Source organism: Gallinula chloropus (genome assembly GCF_964237585.1).
Source record: "Gallinula chloropus genome assembly, chromosome: 1".
NCBI classification, from domain to species: Eukaryota; Metazoa; Chordata; class Aves; order Gruiformes; family Rallidae; genus Gallinula; species Gallinula chloropus.
Window position 1 is genome coordinate 120,085,291 of NC_140085.1, and position 22,667 is coordinate 120,107,957.

The following is a 22,667-nucleotide window of genomic DNA, read 5'->3' on the forward strand; positions in this document are numbered from 1 at the left end:
TACCATCACTGCTCTGTCATCTTCCCAGCGAAGAATTTTTGTCCCTAACATTGAGATGGAACTTCCTGTGTCCCAGTTTGTGTCCATTGCTCCCTCATCCTGTCACTGGGAAACACTGAAGAGACTCTGGCCCACCCTATTGACATCCATGTCAAGTTACTTACCTTAGCAAATATTTTTGGATGAGTTGGTGGGATTCAGAAACCTGACACATGCTACATTTGTGGGTTTTCAGTAGGGTTTTTTTTCCCATTGGGAAAAGGGGGCAGAATTGCAAAGCAAGAAAACAATCTTGTCATTGGGAGTTGGGAAGGGACCAAGACAAATGAACAGCACGTTTCCATCATGCATGGGTTGTTCAGGTGAGATGCTCCAGAGTGGTGCTGAACAAGGCACAAGGTCTTACAATCTGGTAAGACTTGGACTGCAACATATAGTCATGGTGTGGTGGATTGTCCTCTACTGTACAGTGTATCGGTGTGTACACAGAAGGCTGGGTCACATGCAAATGAAAAGGAGCATGCTTACATTGCTCTGCTAGAGACAAACTCAATTTCTAGAGGAGAGGGCAGTGGGAAAAGGTGATAATGAACTATGGTGCGAGCGTACATGATCAACTCCTGCAGTGTTATTGAGTTATGTTACTCTGAATTTTTGAGTATTTATAGCACATCATACTAGAACTTGAATCTAAAAATGGAGTCAGGGTGTGAAAGCTTGGGCAGTGCTGTCAGGGAGGTGAGCTCCATCCACAGACTACTCAGACCTCTGAAAGCAGTTAAAGAGTGAATGGATTGCTTGAGGAAAAATTCTGTATACTTCTAGATTTAAAAGTAATGAACATCTTGATATCTTACTGGAAAAGTCATTCTTGCATTATACTTCATTCTATGTGCTCTCTTCAGTTGGGATTTGAACTCATTTTCCTTTGTCAGCTGTAGACCTAATTGCCCTGACTCCAGAACTGCACTGTGCACCACTTGGAAGACATTATTTCTTTTCCTCTCCTTCAAACAAATAAAACAACCTCAATCTGTATACTGTAGAATATGGAGCAATTTGATTGCAAAAGTGCCTTCTGATTGGCACAGAAGGGCAGAAAATAACGTAAAAATAAAGGGAGCCAAGACTTTTTATATGTAGAAAACATGAGGTTGAAGAAAGACCAAGTATGTGAGTGTATTTTAAGTACTACTGTATATTAGGACATCTAATATTAAATGCACCAGCATGTCCTGTTGATTTTAGCTGGAGGATGGGATGCACAGGTAAGGTAGACCCTTTCATGGCTGTGGATGCCACTGGTAGGCTCCTAAGCATCATGCAGCAGAAGATGAATGAGTGAGGGTTGGCTGCAGTTCTGTCATGAGCAGGCAAGAAATAGTGCCAGAGTTTCTGTGAACACAAAAGGAAACACTAAGACAGTGTGGTAAACACAACAAGATGGGAGTAGGTGAGGGACAGCCATGAGGAGGTTATTTGCTGTTGGCTGCTTCTGGTGTCCAGCACACTGCCTGGAGCACAAGATTCCTGGGTTCCTGTTTCCTAGTCTGGGGCACTGCAAAAGATGACACACACACAGCTAGCTTTGTTTTTTGATTAACTCAAGCAACAAAGCTGAGTGTTAATGCTCTAACTCAGTCTCTTGGGTGTACAATTGTCAACAGGTTGCCACCAAAAGGATTTTGACTGTCTGGTTTGACCTTTTTTTTTTTTTTTTCTGAAGTTGAAGAAACTCTGCACATACAGAATGTACTTTAAAAGATATCTTAAGGGGGCAGAGCCAGGCAGACAGAACTGGCAAACACTGAAATCAAGGTTGTATGTGTTACTTTAATTCTGCTTCCTTGGATATATGTGTTGGTGCAAAATCATCTAATAAATTGCAAGTGTTTTGGTTTTTTTTTTTCCAGAGGAAACACGCCTTTGACAATGGTATTTATGGAATGAATTGGGAATATGAAGGGGAATGAGATGATCACACGTATTCTTGAGATGGTTTACTTGCACCAAGCTGTAGCAGACCCTTGGCTGCCCTAGGCAAACTCTTCCTCCCAGGAGTTCCTGCCAACTGCCTCAGTCAGCATCTCCCCGCTTCTGGGCAACAGCACTCATGCCAACAACACCAGCTTGGGCTTATGTATGTTTAGTGTCCCCCTCCTTAGAAAATTTCTAGAGGTGTGGAGGGCTTGCCTTTAATTTATTCTGGTGCCCTTGCAGTGAGCCAGCAGTGTGGCAGCAGTTCTTGGCTTCATAAAAACTTGCCATGTGCTGCAAAGGAGGCACTGGGCTGCCTGGGCCACCCTCATTTATCGTTTTTGAAGTAGCCAGCATCCCACTAATGGTGCATGTGCTGTACTGTGGGGACACCTCATCTCTAAACTACTTCTTGTCACGAGAGTGGGAGAGTGTGGATGACGTAGGGCACTGGACAAGGACAGAGAGGGGTGTCATGGCGAAGACATCACGTGGTGTGAGAGCGTGTTGAGTTCTGGCACTGCTGCCTCTACCACAGGATTCCTGCATGAAGCTGTCACTTTGTGGCCAAGTGCTCTAATGTCAGTGTATGTCTTATTTCCAGGGTTTCCGAATCGACTGCAGGAGCCACGTGGTCATTCAAAGCCTATTTTAGTTGATTTGCTGTGAGGAATTCAATAAAAGGCACAACCACCATTAAGAAGTAATAGGTAGTGAGACTTAAATATTGAATATATTATGTGAGGCTGGGAAAATATGACATCCTGAGGTCTGGAATGGTCTAGTGTTTGAAACTGCAGTTTTGGGTCAAACACAGCTTACTGGGAATTCATGCATACATACCCCCACCAATTTTTATGTTCCCCAGAGAGCAATGTGCTTAAACAGAAGTGATGGAAACCAAAAAGGCAATAGATATGCCAGTTAATCCATAGCTTTCTTCTATATTAAGTTTGGTTTAAATAGCATTAAAGGCTCAGTTTAGAGAAGCACTTTGTAAAACATCTAACTGCATTTTTGAATTGAGGCCAGGATTGATAAACTTGGATACTGTGTGGTAATACATCCTAATGGGATCACTGCATCCATAGTGGTTTATGTGTATGTCCCAAAGAAGGCTGTATCTTCCTTCTGAGATTCAGGTACAGGTTTCAAAGCTGGTTTGTTGGGTTTGTTTCCACTAAGAATGGGATGCAAATGAGGTTTTGGAAGTAATGGATTTCTAAGCCAAGAATGTTCTGATTGTGACAGACATCAGGCATTTGGGGCAGAGCTAACTTTCTTTTAGATTTCTTTAGCACTTAATTTTTTCTAGTGGTTATTGGATCATTTGCTGTCCCTGTATGAGATCCAGTTACAGCTGATTTTTCTGAAAGAGTTATGAGACTTCAGAAGACTAAGGGGAAAAAATCCTTTAAGCAGACTAGCATTAAAACAATACTAATGATTAATTTATGGGGAAGGATTTAAATTGTCTGAAACCTCACTGTAATGAGGCCTCTGCAATTAAAAGCAAGAGACTATTTACTAGTTTTAAAAAACATTAAAAGATTAAAGATAAGATTTTCAAACCCTTCCAGAAGATAGACCTCTGGGCAGTTATTTTCTCCTACGAAGGGATGAATTTTGGAGTCTTAAACATACAAATTAAGAACAAGAAAGGCAAATGTCATGCAAGAAATAGAGAGTGTAATTAAGGATCTTTGTATAGAAGAGGCACAAGATGTACCTAAAATATTAACAAAACTTTTGAAGTTTTGCTAAATTCATCTCAACCTGAACCATCATAAACAAACCAAATGAAAAGATACATTGTTTTCATATGACTTCCCAATGGGAAAGTAGTGACATAATTTATTTTTAATTTCACTTTTTAATTCTTGCAAAAGTTTTCAAACTTATTTCTTGTGTCTTGGGGAAGAGCATCTTGACCAAATGTTATTATTTAAAAATATAGTAAATGCTTCATAAGCATATCGGAAAAATATATTTTTCTTAGACTCATAGAATGATTTTCATTGGAGAAGACCTTCCAGATCAAGTCCAACCATCTATCCAGCCCTACTAGGTCCAACACTAGACCATGTCACCAAGGACAGCCAGGGATGGTGACTCAACCACCTCCCTGGGCAGCCTGTTCCAACATCCGACAACCCTTTCAGTAAAGAAATTTTTCCTAATAGCCAACCTAAACTTCCCCCAACACAACTTCAGGTTGTTTCCCCTTGTCCTGTCATTAGCTACAAGGGAGAAGAGACCAACCCTGACCTCACTATAACCACCTTTTAGGTAGTTGTAGAGAGTGATGAGGTCTCCCCTCAGCCTCCTTTTTTCCAGAGAGAAAAGCCTTGTGAGCCATAATTTCAAAATTTTAAATGAAATTAGTCTCAGTGGCTCCATTCCCCTGAAGTCTCTCTGTAAATCAGAGTCAACAAAAGTTGACACTTGTTGGAATAAGGATGATGACATCTAGAAAGCAGGGTCCTTAGGATATGAGAACTTAACCAAAATGTGTACCTTCAAAACAAAATGGGTTTTAGAAGGGAAGAATATGACTATATTTGATTATTTTAGAATAAAATGTAATTGCATTTGTTAATAGACCAATTAAGGCAATTTATACAGAAAATCTTTGATGGGTTAGAATGACATTTCCCACTGTATCCTCTTAAAACTAAACAAATCAAGTAATGTTTGTTTTTCGTGATGCGTTTGATCAACATATTAAAACCCCATGATGTTAATTAGAATTTAATAAATCTATTACCTTTGTTTATGGAAAAAGAAAATTAAGTTGTCTCCTTTTTTTGCTTATGACTTGTGATTCTCAGTTAAAGGATTCTGTCTGGAGATGCTCCCACAAATTGAGCATAACAGCAGATAAAGTACAAAGTAGTATTTTACTGTACAGTGATAGGGCTCTTTTGTACTCTGCTGGTTAGAAGAGTCTTAATTTGGAGGCTCTCTGGGGACAAGATTACCATTTCTTTTCTGTGTTCCTGTTAATCTTTTAGTGATTCTAGTTAAATCATAGGAAACACCAATTTCAACTTTTCACCTGGAAAAAAAAAGCCTCAGTAAATTTTATGAAGATTATTCATAAATATATGTCTCTCATAGACAAAGTACCAACATAATAAGCTATAACTTCATTTAGGGTTTTTTGGTAGACAAGTACAAGTATTTATATATCTTTTCCCTTTCTCTTTCAAAATCTAGATTCTTGTTTTATGTTCTGTATGCACAAAGACCTAACTCTAAAAAAAACCCTAAACAACAGAAGAAACAGACCACATTGCTATAATATTTTTAAAATATGTTTTTTATCAGGAATGTAATCATGTGTTGGCCCACGTGGCTAGAGTATGTTCCTTCAGTGTGTAGCCCCAACTGACTCTTGTGTATGGGTAGGTGATGTATCTGTAAATTGGAATATGCTTTAACCCTGCAACTTTTAAAACAGTAGACATGAAAGGTATTCTCTAGTCTTCCCTCTTCTTCCTGAAATAACATTTCTATAAAATTATTTTTCCCTATTATTTTAATTTTTAGCATTTCAGACTTACAACCACCCCCCTCACACACACACACACACACACACACACACACACACACACACACACACACACACGTGCGCGCACACAACCTAGGTAGCTAATATTTACTTAGTGAATAACTTTTTTATTTTTCTTTTTTGCCAACTCTCCCAAATGTATTGGGCCATTAGAATATTTGTTTTATTATGTGTCTTATATGTTTTGTGTGTATATTAAAAAAAATCTATGGGTGTGTGTATACATATATATATATGTATGCTTATATATACACACACACACACATCTATGAGATACCTATCCAACTTCCTCTAGTAGTTTCTGTCATCATGACTGACACAAAATGCTTTTTCTTCAATGGTGATGTCTCTTTTAGTAGGTGATTTGTCAGTGTAGCGGATTCTGTATCTAATTCCTCTTGTGGAACTACCCCCATAGAGAACATCCGAAGGGAAAACTGCTGTGTGATTCATATGAGAGAATATGGGGAGAAAATTTTGGTACAGAAGTCAATGGCAAAAGTCCTATTGACTCTAGTGGGATGCAAATGTGTGGTGAGAGGATCCACAGTAATACATTATCGTTTTAAATCACTTGTTGCCCCCAAATGCGCTTTGTGCTGCTTCACCATGATTCACTGACTACCCTACTATTCAGCTTATGGAAAGTAATTAAATTAGTAACAAAGTTCACATAAATGTCAGAGTGTATTAGGACTTCAGTTGAGAATATTATGCAACAAGTTAAAAGTCTTGTTCTTTTAACTTGTTCTTAACTTGTTAAAGTGTTCCCAAAAAATTAACCTCTGTTAGTTTTAAGTGGGTTTTTTGATTTTGTTTTTAGGGTCTTTATCTGTCATGTGCTTTTTCTTTTTTGGAAAACAAAATTTCTTCAGGTATAGATTCTACAGTAAAGCAGCAATCGAGAAGAGCACTGATAGTGAACTCAGACTTGAGAAGCTTCATGTCATTACATGATGAAGAGTAGTGAAATAATATAAGGAATCTGGGGCTGTTTGACTTGGACTTGCTCTACTTCTGATGCACATCCTTCTACAAATAACTAAAGGTGTAAGTCACACTAGTGTGGCTGCTTACGTGTGTTGTGCTAACAAGTTACACACTTGACTAAGATCAGCCCTCTGTAGCCTCACCCACTCCTTCAGTGTGTACTCCAACTCCTATGAGCTATGGAAACGCTCAGATGTCGGTTGAACTGAAGCATGAGGAGTTGGTGCTATGTTTGTGAACCTGAAGTCCAGCTGGTCAAATGTAGAAGGTACTGTTCTTCTACCAGACTTCACTTAAAAATGGGGTAGGTTTGAAGCCCGAACCTAACGTTCTCTTGTGAGTTCAGTGCATAATATTGAGATGTTACAAAGTGGCTTCTTGCTTTTTATCTAAGGAGAGATTGATGTATTATTCTGTATAGAATGATGAAACCAGAAGATAGCATCTAGAATATCAATACCTACTAATTTGTGATGCTGAGTATCACACATGGTGCTGTTATGACTTTAAACACTCAGTCTATTCAGTACATAGTAATCTTGTTTTGAAAATGTAAAGCTGCATACTTGGTAGTTTACAGATAATCTAATTTTGTTAAGAGTTGCCAAGAAGTTGTTGATAGTTTGGACCAAGGATTGCTGTGGTTGCTATGTGCAAAAGCCTAGAACAAGCCAGTGGGAAATAATACCAGAGTGGGAAAGTATTGCTATGGTTACAGAGTATTTTCTTTAAAGGAGAGGTGGATAACGCAGCAAGAATTGCTGAAACTTAGGTAATACTGTATTATACAAAAAGCAAAAAGACTGAAGGATAATGACTGTCTTGTGCTCTTAATGGCATTTTGTTAGTTTCCAGCAAAGAGAGATTTAATTAAAGTAGGAATAGTTTGTGAAAGCTTTGTTAGAAAAAATATACTAAGCTTTTTTTTTAAAGTGGAATGCCAGTACAATATCTTGCATATTTTGGCTCAGTCTCTTTGTTTTTTAAAACAAAGACTTTTTTTTTCGTCAAGTGGATTAAGAGTTCTTTTAAAAAGAATGAAAGTGTAATTATACCCAAATAATTTAATTCCTGTAAACTTTCAAGTCAGCTTTTCAGTATATTAAAAACTGTAAAATAGCTGCGTTTTCCACAAATACACATAATACAAAATGATTACTAAATACAATAAAAATAGCAATAAATAATGAAAGCTTGCTTTAAGTGGTGCTGTAAAGCTGAACTATATAATTAATCTAGGAAACAGCCTTTTCACTTATAGACATTCTCTAGGATTTAGTTGTAAACACCTCTGTTGGTTTGATCCTCCAAATCAGGAGGTAGAGGACCACTGTATGAGCTCAGAGTTTCCGTTTTGATATTTGGGAAGATCCTCTTCTCTCCCCCACCATGTTTATGGAGGGGTGCTGTATGCAGCATGCAGACTGGGTGGGCTGGGCTGTCCCCAGCTCGCTGTGTCCTGCTAGCTGTTCGGAAACGCTCCGCTGGGAAGGGTGGGGCTGGGGACCCAGCAGTCCCATGGCAGGGATGGGACAGATCTGTGCTCTAAAACCAGGTAAAGGGAAACTGTTAAGAAGTGGCTTTTTAGTGAAGATTTTTTGTTGTTACTGGGTTGTTGGGGTTTTTTTTCATGGCTACTGTATTTCATTTGCCTGTCACTCTCAGATGGCCATGCCCCTGAGAAGCTGTATGGCTTGACTGCCCCTTGAGACCCATCTCTGTGGATCAGTTGAGTCTTCTGGATGGAAATAGATGTACAAGACAAAACTCTCGAGCTGCTTAAATGTATGCCTGTTCTAGAGGGTGTGAAGCAGAATTGAACATGCTGAAGGATACAGGATGGAAAGAGACAGGGACAAATGGTATCTCTACTCACAGGAGCTTGCTCTTCTTCAGAGCATGACTCCACCACACCAGATAAATTGTCCATGTCACATCCTCCATGTCATAGCTCTGCCTTGGGCAAATTTTGTTGAAGGTAAGAAGGCGAAGGAATCAAGTTATCAGGTTAAATCTATTTTATATAGTTTTATTGCTGTTTTGCCTGTAATGTGAAAGGGTCATTTGAAACTTGAGCATTACCCTTTTATTTTGCTCTTGACAAGTACCACCTAACCGTGGAAATAACCTGCTCAACCTAGTAATGCAGACCCTGGCTATTTCAACTGAGATCAAAGAACCTCTTTAAGATAATCCTATAGCTTTGCCAGAGAAATCCTGACTTATGTAGTGGACATGTAAAATGGACTGCGAAGTACAAATTGGGGAAAGAATGGTCCTGGCAGGGACTGAGTATACTGAAAGGCTGGAGTTCATATGTGCAAGAATGCCAAGACAATGGCATTGAGGAGAGAAATCCAGGACAAAACCTGAGATGGAGAAGGAAGGGAACTGAGATTGCCTGGGGAGATGGGGCTGGCCACTTGGGCAGGAAAATAGGAAATTTAAGCAAGAAGCCCCAAGAGGGAAATTGGATTTGGGATTTGGATTTCTGATGAGACTGGGATGAAATGAGGAATTGGACACAGCAGAAGAACATAATGATGAGGAACAGTGCTTGGAAGGTTAAGAGTGAATGAAGAGCAACTCTTGTAAGGAAAAAACAAAGGGCATAAAAGCAGAAGATATCAAGGCTGGGGGGATGGGTCAAAAGTTGTGTGCGAGTCAAGTACGCTCCCCTCTGCTATGAAGAGCCAAAGATTTCTGAGCACAACCTAACATCTCTTCATATTTGTCAGGGGCCAATTGTAGCTTACCCACTGTCAAAAGAATGTGGATGAAAGTATCTTATCGTTGTGGTCACTGCCTCCATTAGTATAAATGATAAAGACCTACAGTGTGCATCCAACCATTTCGTGCTTTGGTGGGGCCACTTTCCTATGAAAACTTTGTTCTATGTTTTTTTCCTAATGTTTTAGAAATATATTGCATGAAAATACATTGAATAATAAGATAGTAACAGCAGGTGCTAAAAAACAGAAGCTGGAATCAGCGTTGGCAAGGCTATCTTAGCTCACTGTAATTCTGATTTACACAGTCATGATAGAGGATCTAATCACACATTAACATAATGCCTATTCCTAGGGACTTTCTCCTCCACTCAGTGCCTCAGGCAGATTTCCATGGGTTGCATCAAATTTGGTAGCTACAGACCCTGAAAGATGTGTGGTGCATGAGGGAGGTTTGGAAAGAAAGGATGACTTAAAGGATGGGCAACTGAGTAACTACCCTGGAGACTGTCTTCCTGCCTCTACCATAGAGGTCTGAAACACATTCTCCATCAAGTCCTTTGCTGCTGTTGAAAAGCTGGTTTCCCCACTAGTCATTTTCGGAGTGTCTGGCTGTGCCTGATTGTGGGTGGTGCTGAGCAGTCTTTTCCTTCAGTGACATTGTTGGTAGCTGCGTTTTGAAGGTCTCTGGCTCCTGGCTGGAGACTTACTCAGAGATGATTGCCCCCTAGCCAAAAGCCATCAGAGTATCTTGCTGTGAGGACGGCTGAGGTTGTTTTGAAGTAGTCGCTGAACCATTGCGGTTTACAGCTCCGCCTGGTCACCTGGCAGCGTTTCTCATTTTCTTTGCTATGGCTTAAATTGGATGACCACAGTCGGTGGTACTTTAAGCCTTATTCTCTTTACCCCTCAATTCCCCAGGTGTGAAATGAAGGCAATTCTTGTTTTGTTTTTCATAGGGAGATGGGGCTTATCAATATTAGGGAAGCCGTTTTCACAGTACACACACAGTGGTGATAAGCCCATGAAGAAACTTGCACACTCTTTCTCAAAGCTGGAGTTGAATAGGATACAGCAGGAAAGTCTACGGTCATGTGGTGGCCAGAGCAAGTCGAAAATACAGTTTTGCTCATTGAACAAACAACTAATGAACAAGAAAAAATAACTCGAGGTTTTGAACAGTAACTGAAGGCTGTTATTATGGTGTGTGCACACATAAAGGAAGATGGACTTAAGGTTGCACAAATGTCCTTCAGTCTGGCATCATCTGCCTTTTCAGTGCACACCTTCATGCTATTGGAGATAACTTTTGGTGCGTCAGACATTTTTAGAAGTACTAGTATTTTACAGGCCTGTATGCCTTTTTACTTTGTTAATGATTCCATAAAAACATTAGGTAACTGGGAATGCTAATTCAGTGATAAAGTTTACCTGTTATAACCTGTTAAAAAGAGTTCTTAAAAGCTGGTCATTGGGTCAGTCCGCATGTGCCTCCATCTGGCTATCAACCTGAAAGACTGATTTAGAAAGTAATTGAGGTAATCTCTGTAGAAGTCATGAGATCTCAATCCTATTGTTAGGTGCATTGGAAGACCAGAATAGGCAAACTTTATATGTGATAAGACTGAAAACCTGTCTTCCTTCTCTCTGTCCTGTTCTTCCTCTACACCCTTGCTCGAAAGCTTTCATTCCATTTGCTAAGGTCCCCTCTTTCTTTGGTTTTCCTGTGATTCTCAAATTGAATGTGACTTAATTTAACTAGTGACATTCTATGGAAAAAGTTAGGCTTCTAGCCATGAAAACTATGAACGAGTTATTTGAATTTTACTTAATGCATCACACTTGTAGAGAATGATTTTTTAAAATAAGCTGTTGAAATGTCTTGGAGGGGGAAAAAAAAAGGCAGTTTCTCAAAGACCAGAGTATTTTCTTTCTCTCTCTCTTTTTTTTTTTTTTTTAAGACCTTTTTGATATTATTTAACATGCTTTATTTTGTGGTACAGCACCAGTACACGCAAAATTAATTAATTCTTAAGTAGTGACTTTCTGCATGTAAATTATAGCATTGAATAGCTATAAGACACTTTAGTCTAATAAATTCAGAGATTAGAGCACTTGATTGCTGGTCATCGTTTTGCTGATACGTGCCAATAGGCTTGCACTGCTGCTAGTGCCTGAGGAGTCTGCTCAGAGCTCTGATATCCCTCTGTGAACCACAATCTAGTTTGTCTTTTCCTTAGATGCATTGGTCTAGAACTGCTTTTCATTGGTTTTGTGTTTTATTTTTGTATTTTTCATTTGTGCAGTGATGGTAAAAGAGAAATATTTGAAGGTACCTTCCCCTCTTCTTTTAAATGGGAAATGCTATGGGTCTGTAAATATTTCGGGGTAAGAAACAGGAATTGAAAATATGGAGGACATTGGAAAAGATGGGAGGAAAATCCAAGTACTGGTAATGTAATTATTTTTGTGACATTCTATGAAATTTCATTGCTGGTATGAGGCACAAGTGCAGGACCCTGTTATATTTTGGAATATTTTTTTGTGCTGCAAGTATCTGAAGGGTTTTCAGTGAACTTTGTGTTCTAAGAAAAGACACTTGGTCTCCTGTTTAGTTTCCCTTTTTATGTAGCAGTAGGATGGCATAGATTTGCCCTTGTTCCTTGCTGAATTACAGTTTCTAGTTTGTCGATGAAGGTAATAGCTTCTTGCTTTGGGACAACATATATGCTTGAGTGAATAAAGAGATTTTTTTGCCTTTAAAGAAGGGAAAGCTTACTGCAGTGAGGAGGAAAGGAAGAAGTTGCTTGCAAATTGGAGCACAAAGCTCGAGTCAACTAATTCTTCTTCCCTATCACTCTCGACCTCTGTCTTCTCTGGACTGGTTCATTGTTGATTAGCAGCACAGAAGTCTAAGTGTCACTCTACACACACGTCTTGCCTAACTTCGTTAACTATGTGCGTGAATAAAAGTCACATTGTCATTTGGAGTCCTTAGGGTGGGTTTCAGGTGCCTGCAGGACTGGAGGAACTGAATCACAGCTGTAAAATCTGAAGAGAATTTGTTGTTACCATTTCCTCTGTACCAATGAAGTTGTTTGGTAACAAGCCAGCCCATTTGGCAGTAGGTTGTCTGATAATGAGACCCCAAAGAAAACATTTTCTACTCTCCTTAGCTTCAGAGACAGCAGTGAGATGCTACTAGTTTATCAGTCAAACTCAGAGAGTGCTCTTGCTGATTCTGTTCTGTTTAAAAGCACCATGATAACATCCTATAAACATATAACTGAACACCTTTATTATTTTTAATTATGTAAACGTTTTTCGTATTATTTTCTTTAAGTTCTCTATTTGTAGTCCACTCTCCCAAAATGCTGAAAAACTGTAGGAGTCAGACATTGTCGAGGGAGTAAAAATGAACTGTCACAGAAATCTTCTCTCTTCTACACCAGGGAATAACTCTAGCATTTGAGAGAGAGTAATGAACCTGAGGGATTCCTTGTCAGGAGAGAAGGAATATAAAACCTTTCATCAAGTTCAGCCTGTAGTTGAAAGTAAGAAATAATGCTGTTAATGAAAGCATGAGTGTCCACCTTAAAAAAAAAAAAAAAAAAATGCATACTTTGACTGACTTCTTGAAAGGCCTGGAGCATCTCTCCTGTTAGCAAAGTCAGAGAGAACTGGGAGTGCCAGTCAGAGAACAGAAAGTTCAGGGGAGGGTGGGGATGTGTGTTCCTATCAATTCATATAAATATCACAAGGGAGACTGCAAAGAAAACAGAGCAAGGCTCTTCTCAGTGGTGCCCAGTGACAGGACCAGAGGCAATGGGTACAAACTTAAACACAGGAGGTTCTGTTTGAACATCAGGAAACACTGTTTTCTCTGCGAGAGTGACAGCACTGACACAGGTTGCCCAGGGAGGTTGTGGAGTTTCCATCCTTGAGGATACTCAAAGGCTACCTTAATGTGGTCTTGGGTAACCAGCTCTAGGTGGCCCTGTTTAAGCAGGAGTGTTGGATCAGATGATCTCCAGAGGTCCCTTCTAGCCTTGACTGTTCTGTGACCTTTTAGTTGTGGTGGAACACATCCTCTACCATATCTCTTATAATGAAGAAGGTAGAAATACAATTCCATTCCCTTTCACTACCCTTCCATCTGCCTCTGTTTATTTAGTCCTCAAAATGTCTTCTAAAAGTTATTGGTAATTTATAACATCAATTTACTTTAATATTTAAAAGGTATTATTTCTTTTAAAAAACATAGTTAATAATTGTACTGTTCCTCTGTAGTACCAAAAGGGCTCTGAATAGTTCCGGTATTTGTGCTATCTACATCCTTTTCATCCTTGCTGATACAAATAAACAACAGCTAGTATGGGAGAAGGCCACTGCCCTGTAGAACATGTCTACTCAATTTATAGACTCTTTGAAAACAGCTATGTTTGGAGGCAAAACAATTACCAAACTCTCTAAGCATATCTGAGCTCCCAGATATAAATTTCTATATGTTGTCTGACCAGACTTTTAGGGATACTGTGATCAGATGGATTATCCTTGGGTAGTTGAACACTTATTTTCCCTTTGTTGTTGTTTTTGATTATTTTTGGTGTTTGATTGTTACCTGACCGTTACTTTGCTGTGTGTTTATATATAAAATTCCACTCGTTCTTGCTTAGGGCCATAATGTAGTTTTGAGTCGTGCACATTGAACAGCATACCAGTGTGATCCCTACTACTGTACCAAAGAGTGGTTTGGTACAGCTTCCCTTGCTTGTCTAAGTAGCAAAAGGCCAATTGACCTGGTTGCACTTACTGCTTCTTCTCCAGAACAACACCTGTGCATAGGTAGTGACTCGCTAGTCTGGATGCCTTGGTGGAGGTTGCTGGTGTGGCAGGCATACTTGTGCTAGTTTACCTCAACAGAGACAGTTTCCTGCATGTTGATTCAAGACAGCTATTTAAAAGAAGTTAAATTTCAAAATGTTCATAGCGTTTCTTCTTCCTTTTATTGCTTTTTTTGGGCACAATATTTTTTTTGAAAGAGTGAACTCTCATGCCATCCTTGAAAAGTTTTCATAACTATTCTGTGGTTTTTTGCTCTTTCTTCCTGCTACAAGTTATCAAACTGTTAATGGTCATTTGTGCTGAAATAATCTACTAGTTACTGTAAACCTGCTTGCTGTGAGCTGGGCTACATTAATTATACCTAACAGCCAAGCGTGGGTTTTATATTTGTTTTATAGCTCAGTTCTCTTCACAGTTCCTTGGGGATTTCAAACTAAAAATATGTTTAACTGTACAGATTGTTCTAGTTGCTAAAGAGTATTTCCTTATTCCTGTAAGGACTTGCTGTGGGAGCAGCACTGAGTTGACTGAAGGGCAATTCTTTGGAAGATCAAAAGCCTTCCATCTAATACCAGATCAGGACAGCATCCTTTTCAGATGCTATTGGAATCATAAAAAAAAAAAAAAAGTTCTTTTGAGATGTAGAAGTTGGAAAGTCACAATCAAAAAAGTGACTGCTAGGGGTCTGCAAAAAAGCAGATTGGTTTAAAACAAAAAGCCCAGGATCATCACTAAGCTGACCAGTAACAGCGCCTGGTCTTGCAAAATTACACCTGATTACTTCCATATGTAACATTCTACCTTGGAGACCTGTTTTTGTATCTCAGTATGAATCAGCTTGCTACCAACAGGTGAACTTGCTGCAATGAGAACCTTGGAATAAGAATTGTGTTTGAAAACATCCCAATAATGTAAGACAGTAAGGACGCTTAAGTGGGTCCCACAAACACATTTAAGATGGCTTTTGCCCAACCATATAGAATGCTGTGCCTTTGGCAAAATGACTTGGAGACACAATTTCTTGAATTTCATTGTTTTAAGAACTAGATGTTGCTTCAGATGAAATCTGAGAACTCTATTGATTTTAGTGCACCCAATTTTAATGTCTTGAAAAGTTTGAAAATGTACGTTATAAATAGATCTCTTTCCAGGCACCGTGCTTTTCCTGCAGCAGTGAAACACAAACAGATATAATTTGCTGTTCTAACCCAATTTACTTTAAAAATGTTATTCAAAACCCAAGTTTGTAAATTATTCTTGTGTGAAGTTGGGTTAGTGGATCACATTGTTTCCCTATTCCTGCAGAAAATATCTGTGCATCACAGCTCACTTTATGAGGTTAAAACTTGCAGAAGTATTGAACTTTGTGTTGCTGATTAGTGTAAAGCAAGGTTCTCTCTTTAGGTGGGCAACTTTTTTGGTCTGGTAATCAGGGTGTGAAGCTCTTCTCATGCCTCAGTCTCCGAGCCTTTCTGTATGACCTGGAGAAAACCATTCAGTCTTCTTGAGGCTTTAGGTGAGAAGAGTTCTGCACTACTCTCTAATGAGGCCTTTTAATTCCTGAGAATGGTCATAATGTTTTGGGATCCGAAAAGGAAGGTGCCGACAGATTGCTCTGTTCTTCCTTTTCAAGGTGCGAAAGCGCAGTTTGGAAAAGCCTCTTGAAGTCCCGTTTCCTTAATATATCCATCACAGAATATAAACAGTTCTTCCTCCCCCCCAGCTCACCTCTCAGCTTTCACTTCTTGCTCCTCAGGAAAATCTAAAACTGGTCCATGTGTTTCTGCTAATCACTAATTCTATTTCATTTTAGAAAAAAAAAATAAGATTAATTAAGTAGCTAGAGGAACTGGGCAGTAAAAGGGGTAGCTTTTGGACAATTCATGAAAGAGTCGGTGCCTTTTAATGGTAGGGTACTCCCTCTGCTCATGAATTATTCATTTTAATGCTTTTGTTATAATGGCGACAGTGTTCGGGCTCTGAGGCAGTTCTGGATAGGCTTCCTCTGCCGAAATACCACACAGCAGCAGCTACCATTTGTTTTATAAACTAATGCATCTAAGTCAATAACATTAAGTAAATGTATTTTTATGATCAAGAAAATGAGAAAGGGGGAAGAATAACAGTATTATAACTAAGAGGGTCTGTTTTGCTGAAGGATTCGGTGTGTTTACTTTTCTGGGAACTATTTAGGGAAATCATTTAAAATAAATATTTTTACAGATTAATGTGTTTGATATTAGATGCAAATTATATCTATAATGAAAACAGACATTAGCGTCTGCTCTGTATAGCATTGTGCAATAAAAGGCAGTTTAAAAACACTGGTTGTACATAAACACATCAACCTTCTCTGAAAATGACTGTTTAAAGGTCTCTTTCATCTTAAAAAAAAAAAAAAAACCTGTTTCAAACAAACATAACCACATAACCCACACAGAAAATGTATCTGAGTCATGTGCGTACAGAAATAAAAGTTTCTTTGTGGTATCTATATCAGTCTTTCATTAAAGCATGGACTTTCCTAAAGAGAAATTCCAGTGCAGACGGTTAAGGGTTCTCCCCCCTCTTCCCCCCCACCCCCCCGCCTTCCTCCACTTCTCAGATGATGACTTAAGCCTCTGAGCCAAGCAGGGTGCATTAGGGACGGTCCCCTGAGCCTAGCGGGGTGCCTTGGGGACGGTCCCCGCACATAGCGGGGAATTCGGGGCTGGGGACTCAGTGGTACTGGTTTGGGTGGGCAGAGGCATGTGCTCCTCCAGTACTCTGCACTCACTCTCTCCGGGGTGATTTAAAAAGGGGTGTTCTCTCCTAAGTGGTGTATATACGTACTCCTAAAATTCCTTTGAGCGATAGATACACGTGTGCGCTGGGGGGACGGAAGCAGCGAGCAGATAGATGAGCGATTAGGTCATTTGGATTAGGACGGAGGGGGGGGGTTTATACTGAACCCTCTTCTCGTTCCTCGCCGAGCGGATTCTCCGCAGACGCGGTGGGCTGAAACCGCGCAAGTGGAGGAAAGAAAACTCCATAGATGGCTATAGCTGCAGAACTATCAGGAGCCTTGAGGAAGACAAAAGTTTGAACTGAAAGTACATGTGGTTTCGGGGAATCTGAATCATGCAGTATTACTTTCGCTTTTTCTAGGCTTCTATTTCCTACGAACAAACCATCGGGGAGATAGAAGTTCTGATTTAGATAATGTCTTGCAGTCTTTGGAATAACACATTCTGCTGGAGGGGGGAGTCCTTTCGGCAAAGGTCGCGCTCCGTCGGCGGGCAGCTTTCCCCACTGCCCACGTTCACATTGTTTCTGCCGGGAACAACGACTTTGGGCCTTTTCCTGCAAATTTTTCATGCGTTTAGGTAGCTGCCCCACGTAAAATGGAAGCGCTGATAGGAGCCCCTCCTTTCCTTTTTCCTGTAGCTCTGCTCAGACCATTCTCTCTTAGCGTGGTAGTGGTACAAAGTGTGTGGTCTTTCAGCTCTGACTAATGCGTTTTGTGCTGTGTGACTGAAAATGCCTCGTAGCCTGCCAGGGCTGACTGAGGGTTGTGGAATGTGGTGCCTTTTCTCTGTTTCTCTCTCTTAAAAAAAAAAAAAAAAACAACCCTTTTTCTATTTTTTTTTTCTTTCCTTTCCTTCCTTTCTTTCTCCTCTCCCCCCTTCCCCAGCAGAAGTGTGTAGGCAGCTTGTTGAGAAACCTCAAGATGCAGGGGAAATGCTTGTACGTTGAGGAATGTGGCTTCCCCTGGGAGACCCCAGCCGGCCGGGCGGGCTGTGAATGAGCAAAGTGGAAGAATGAGAGAGGGAGGAGGTCGGAGGCAGGGACAGATAGGAAAGAGTGAGAGAGAGGAGGAAGGAAGGAGGTGGAAACGGAGGGGCCCGCTTCCCTTTTTTTTTTCTGAAGCAATGACAGCTGGTTCTGTCCTGCCTCACATGACAAAGTGCTGCGGAGAGGAGTATTTAAGCTGAAAGCCAGTGAGCAAGGGTGGTCAGCTGATTTTATTTTATTTTTTTTTTCTTTCCAGGCTTTAGTCAGGTGATCGCTGATGACTAGTCAGCCCACCAAGAAGGGGCTTCAGCAAACAGGTAAGGGAGAAGCTGGGGGATCCGGGGGATGCGGGGAGGTAAACAGCCCTAACATTGTTTGCATAGTTTAGAAAAAAAATCCTCCTGACTTGCTTGAGTGTGTAACACTGTTTGTCTGTTTCAACGCTGCTACTTTTGCTATTCAGTCTTGTTCTTGTTTTAAAAAAGAAAAAAAAAACCAATACAAAAAACCTCTGTCTTTAATTAGAAGCTTTATTGGAAAAAAAGATCAATGTGTGTTGCTAAATATAGTCCTGGGTATTGCATGAATGTTGCATTCTGTTACTTTTTGAATAAAATAACTTTCCATAATGCAAGTGTGTCAAATTCGTATTTAGAGGGGAATTCCCAAATACTTAACCTATGAGTCATAAAAAGTTAAAGGACCAGTACAACAGTTCAGGATAAAAACTCAGTTCAGCCTTGGGTAGCTGCTTTTGCATGCGTTGGTAGCTAAACGTGTCTTTAAAAATCCGAGATGTGCAACCCAGAGATGTGCAGCAGCTGAAGCAGTTACAGCTTCGCTGACCTGAACCCAAACATACAGAGCAGAGGCTAAACAGATGACTGGGGCGGAGGATTGTTCCAGTGCTCTCAGTTCCATGCATCTTTTCTTTCATTGTTTGTATCTAAGAACATGGTGAAAGAGGTTTCTCACGTGCTGAGGGTGCTTCAAAGGGCTCTGACTCCCTAATTCCTTTTGTATAATGTCTTAGAAAACAAAACCAGTATTGAGTACACTTACTGTAAGTGAAAAATTGCAAAATAAAAATACATAGTGAGCGTGATGAATAAAAGCATTTTTTCAGATAGTTATATGCCCGGCTATTGTGCCACGCTTCCTTCTCTTTAAACATAGCTATGTAATGTGTTCTGCCTTACCATGACTTCTCCTCATAAAAAGGTCTCAGATGCTCTCCAAAATTTTGAATACTCATCCTGAAAGATGTGTTCAAGAGTTTTTAAGATCAAAAAGGCAGGTGACTGTTCCCAGCTCCCACCTGAAGCTCTGAAAAACTCCACGCGATCTAGGGTTGAAGAAAGATTTTTACTTTGAAAAGCTGTCATGCAAATTTCCATATTTTACTGCCAATCTTATTCCTGTCCATTATTTTGCAGTATTTAAATAAAAACTATTTGAGACACACTTTTTCTTAGCAGCATATGCGGTGTTTCGGAAGATGTTGGTGCTGCATGCAAGAGGTATAAAGATGTGTGACTTTACAATTAACTGTGATGTTTCTCTGTTCTCATTGTTAAAACCATCTCTAGTCATGACAAGCTGGTTGTGGGATGTTGGTACTGTCTTCTAACAACAGCCAATGTGTAGATGAACTCAGGTTTAATCTGGGGAAAGGGAGACCCTGGAATGGGGAGGTGGCGGGTGGAGGACTTGTTCAGTTGACCTCAGTGGACTTTCATCACATGCAAGCCTGAGGAAACACCCGGCTTTGAGTGACGGATTGGGAGGACAATTGCAAGAGGCATAGGAAGCATCTAAGAGGTCAATAGTGATAACTATATTTACAGAAAGGGATAAGAACTGTCAAGTTGGCTTTTGTACTAGATCACTGCGCAGAGAACATTCTTAGGTTTCAAGATAGTCTTTGGCAATAGTTCTCTACTAAAGGATTTAGAGACGTAGTTTTCCTTTTTTATGGGATGGGAGGAGGAGAGGTTTCATAAGGTGAGGAAAGATTAGTGAAGTGAAACAGTGTCTGGCAGTAATGACTGGATGGCTGAGAGCGCCCCAAAGACAGCTGAAGGCCAAGGACAAGGCACTTGCTCTTCAGTGCATGCCTCTGTCTGAGAATTGGGAATTGCCTAGGCTTGGGGCTCTGAAGAAATTAGGTAACAAGTCTGAAAGTACCCCAAGTTCCTGTAAGCTGTTCCACATTGGTTTCACCTTAAGCAAAAGGTTGTTTTATGAATGGATGCAAATCTTCTTATGTTTGGTGCAGTTGTCCTTAGGGGAATTCCTGGCAGGTGGGCTTGTCTGGGCTACACGCCGTGTGGTTGGCACACGTGTGTGAACCAGGCAGTTTGTCTTCATGCATATGGGGCACTGCTGTGGTGCGAGAGGGGATTGGATGTGTCAAACTGGAATGAGTAAAATTATTTAGAAAGTACTGATTTCTTTTCCTTATTTTTAAAATCTAGTTAAAACTGGGTTATCTTTGTAGACCTTTTCTTTTCTTTCTTTTTTAATCTACGGGTTTTCTTTAATTTATTGATTGTCTGTGAGCACTACCATCTTTGAGCTTCTAGTAAGGTAGCCCATCTATTTCAAATATGTCTCAAAGACAGGAAATATTTTAATCCTCCAGTATATTTCTGAATTTTCATTTGTGTTTTAATACATTTGCCTCTGAGAAGAAGATGGGTTTGAAATATTTTCAAATGCAGTTCCTAGATTTCCACTTAGATGTGAAAATATCTGTATCAAGTGACTTTTGACTGGTGATCACTTTCGGTCACGTTTATTTAACCCTAGCATTGCCTAATGATCATGATTGCCTTGCAGCCTAGTAGGAAAAAAAAGACCTAACTTGCCTGCAAATGAGGAACTGATTCTGTGTATATGGCGTTATAAAGGATAACATCTGCAGCATTTAATTTTCCTTAGACTAGTGGAAGAAGAATTAAGAGTTCAACAGCTGTACTGACTAAACTTGCAAGAACATGAACTCTTAACACCTTAAAATAGAGACACTTACTTTCATAAATAAAATTGGTTTAAAAATAGCAAGAAAGAATAGCTGAAACCCGTTATTCTAATGAAATATTTATTACAATGAAGTGTTTTACTATACGTTTTTCTCATAGGTTTTTTTATTAACTTTGGAGAGCGAAGCCCACAGATTGTTTTGGTTTTGTTTTTTATTGCTAGATAAAGGGCAGATTCTGCTGTTACTCATTTTAGTAAGAGCTCTGCAAGTACTTCAGGGCTTAATTTGACACCAAAACAGTCAATACTTAAGCGCTGTATCCTGCTTGGTTTTCAGTCAGTCAGTGTCCTGGTTGTTTAAAACCAAAACTCTTCTTTCCCTTCTTCCCTAGTTATGAGCAGACTTATGAGCGCACACATCAGAAACCTGGAATTGGATTTTCCACTGCTGAGGATCTAAGAGGCTTATAGACCTTTTTGGTATTATTCACATGAATCTCTTAAGACTTCAGTTGCATACTAAAACTCAAATAACCTCGTGAAATTTTACTACCGCCGGGCAAAATCCTTCTTGTGTCTTTAAGATCCTCTTAGACGTATTATTTGATAGTTTATTGCGCTGCTTTAATTTTAAAGCAGTCCGAAGGCTTACTGCTTTAAGTCGTCCTTATTACTGCGGACTGAGCAGCCCAATTACAGGCTTTCCCTAATGATTGCCCGGGGGGCTCCCGCAGCACACGCCGGACCCCGGGGCTCGCCGCGGAGCCGGGGGAGGGGTCGCCACCCGGCGGAGGGCCGGTAGTACTGCACCCCCCGGGGCTCGGCATCGCACCCTGCCTCCCCGCCCCTCCATATCCTCCCCCAAACTCCAACAGGCAGCTTTCCTCAGTTGGTGGCTTTACAACTGGAGAGTCATGTGCTGGGCTTCATGCCTTTACCAGCCCCCTCCCACCCCACCCCCAGTGAAAATGTTAGAGGCAGTTCTAGCAGAATCAAGTTTCCTCTAATTTCTTTACACACACCCCCACCCCCCCCACCCCCCCCAAATATTTTATGGGTGTTTTCCATGTTAGTGCAGATTGGATGATATAATGAGCTGCAAGTGGCAGTTAACTGCACACAATAATAAAATTCCCTCCTCAATGAAAACTCACGTTTTCCCAGAACAACGAGGGAAGACACTTTAAGCCTCTGTATTTACTAAAATGTCACATGATCATTAGCACACCAGACTTAGTCTTGATGCAAAAGTGTATCAGCAGAATGAATTTTGATATGGCTGGATAACTGGGAAATGCTGTTGGTAAACTACTCAGGATCCACTGGACTGTAACAAAACTATAGAAATACCTAAAGCTTCCCAAGTCAAGTGGTTCAGGGTAGTATTTAACATCACTGTACGTGACCTATTCTCAAATCAATTTTGCTTTCCCTATTAGCAGTTGAGGGGAAAAAAAACCAAAACAAAGCAAAACCCCACAGAACCCCCATCCCCAAACTCTTACGGCTGTAGGCATTGATATGACTGTTAAGCTTTTCAAGTAGTCCTGAGCTCTGATGCTTAATCACTCTAAGACAAATGATTATTCAGAAGTCAAAGTCTTGCTGCAACACACAGTTTGATTCGAAGCTGTCCTTGCAGGACACGCTCTGAACCTCAGTTACATGGACTGAATACGCAGTCAGCTCACCATGGGAGAGGAATAAGTAAGAAATGGCTCTGTACTTTTTGAGCATCCTACAAATATAGTGGATGCTTCATAAAATGGAAGAGCTAGATGTGGGGAACTGTT

At 40.2% G+C, this 22,667-nt stretch overlaps 1 long non-coding RNA gene across 1 annotated transcript in view; it reads left to right on the forward strand.

The window, feature by feature from the left end:
- The window catches only part of LOC311197679, a 38,325-nt gene extending 20,110 nt beyond the window's left edge, over positions 1 to 18,215 (forward strand). The window contains exon 4 of the long non-coding RNA XR_014617653.1: positions 18,146 to 18,215. This is a non-coding gene — a long non-coding RNA (uncharacterized lncRNA). The remainder of the gene's footprint in view (positions 1 to 18,145) is intronic.
- The last annotated feature ends 4,452 nt before the right edge of the window (positions 18,216 to 22,667 follow it).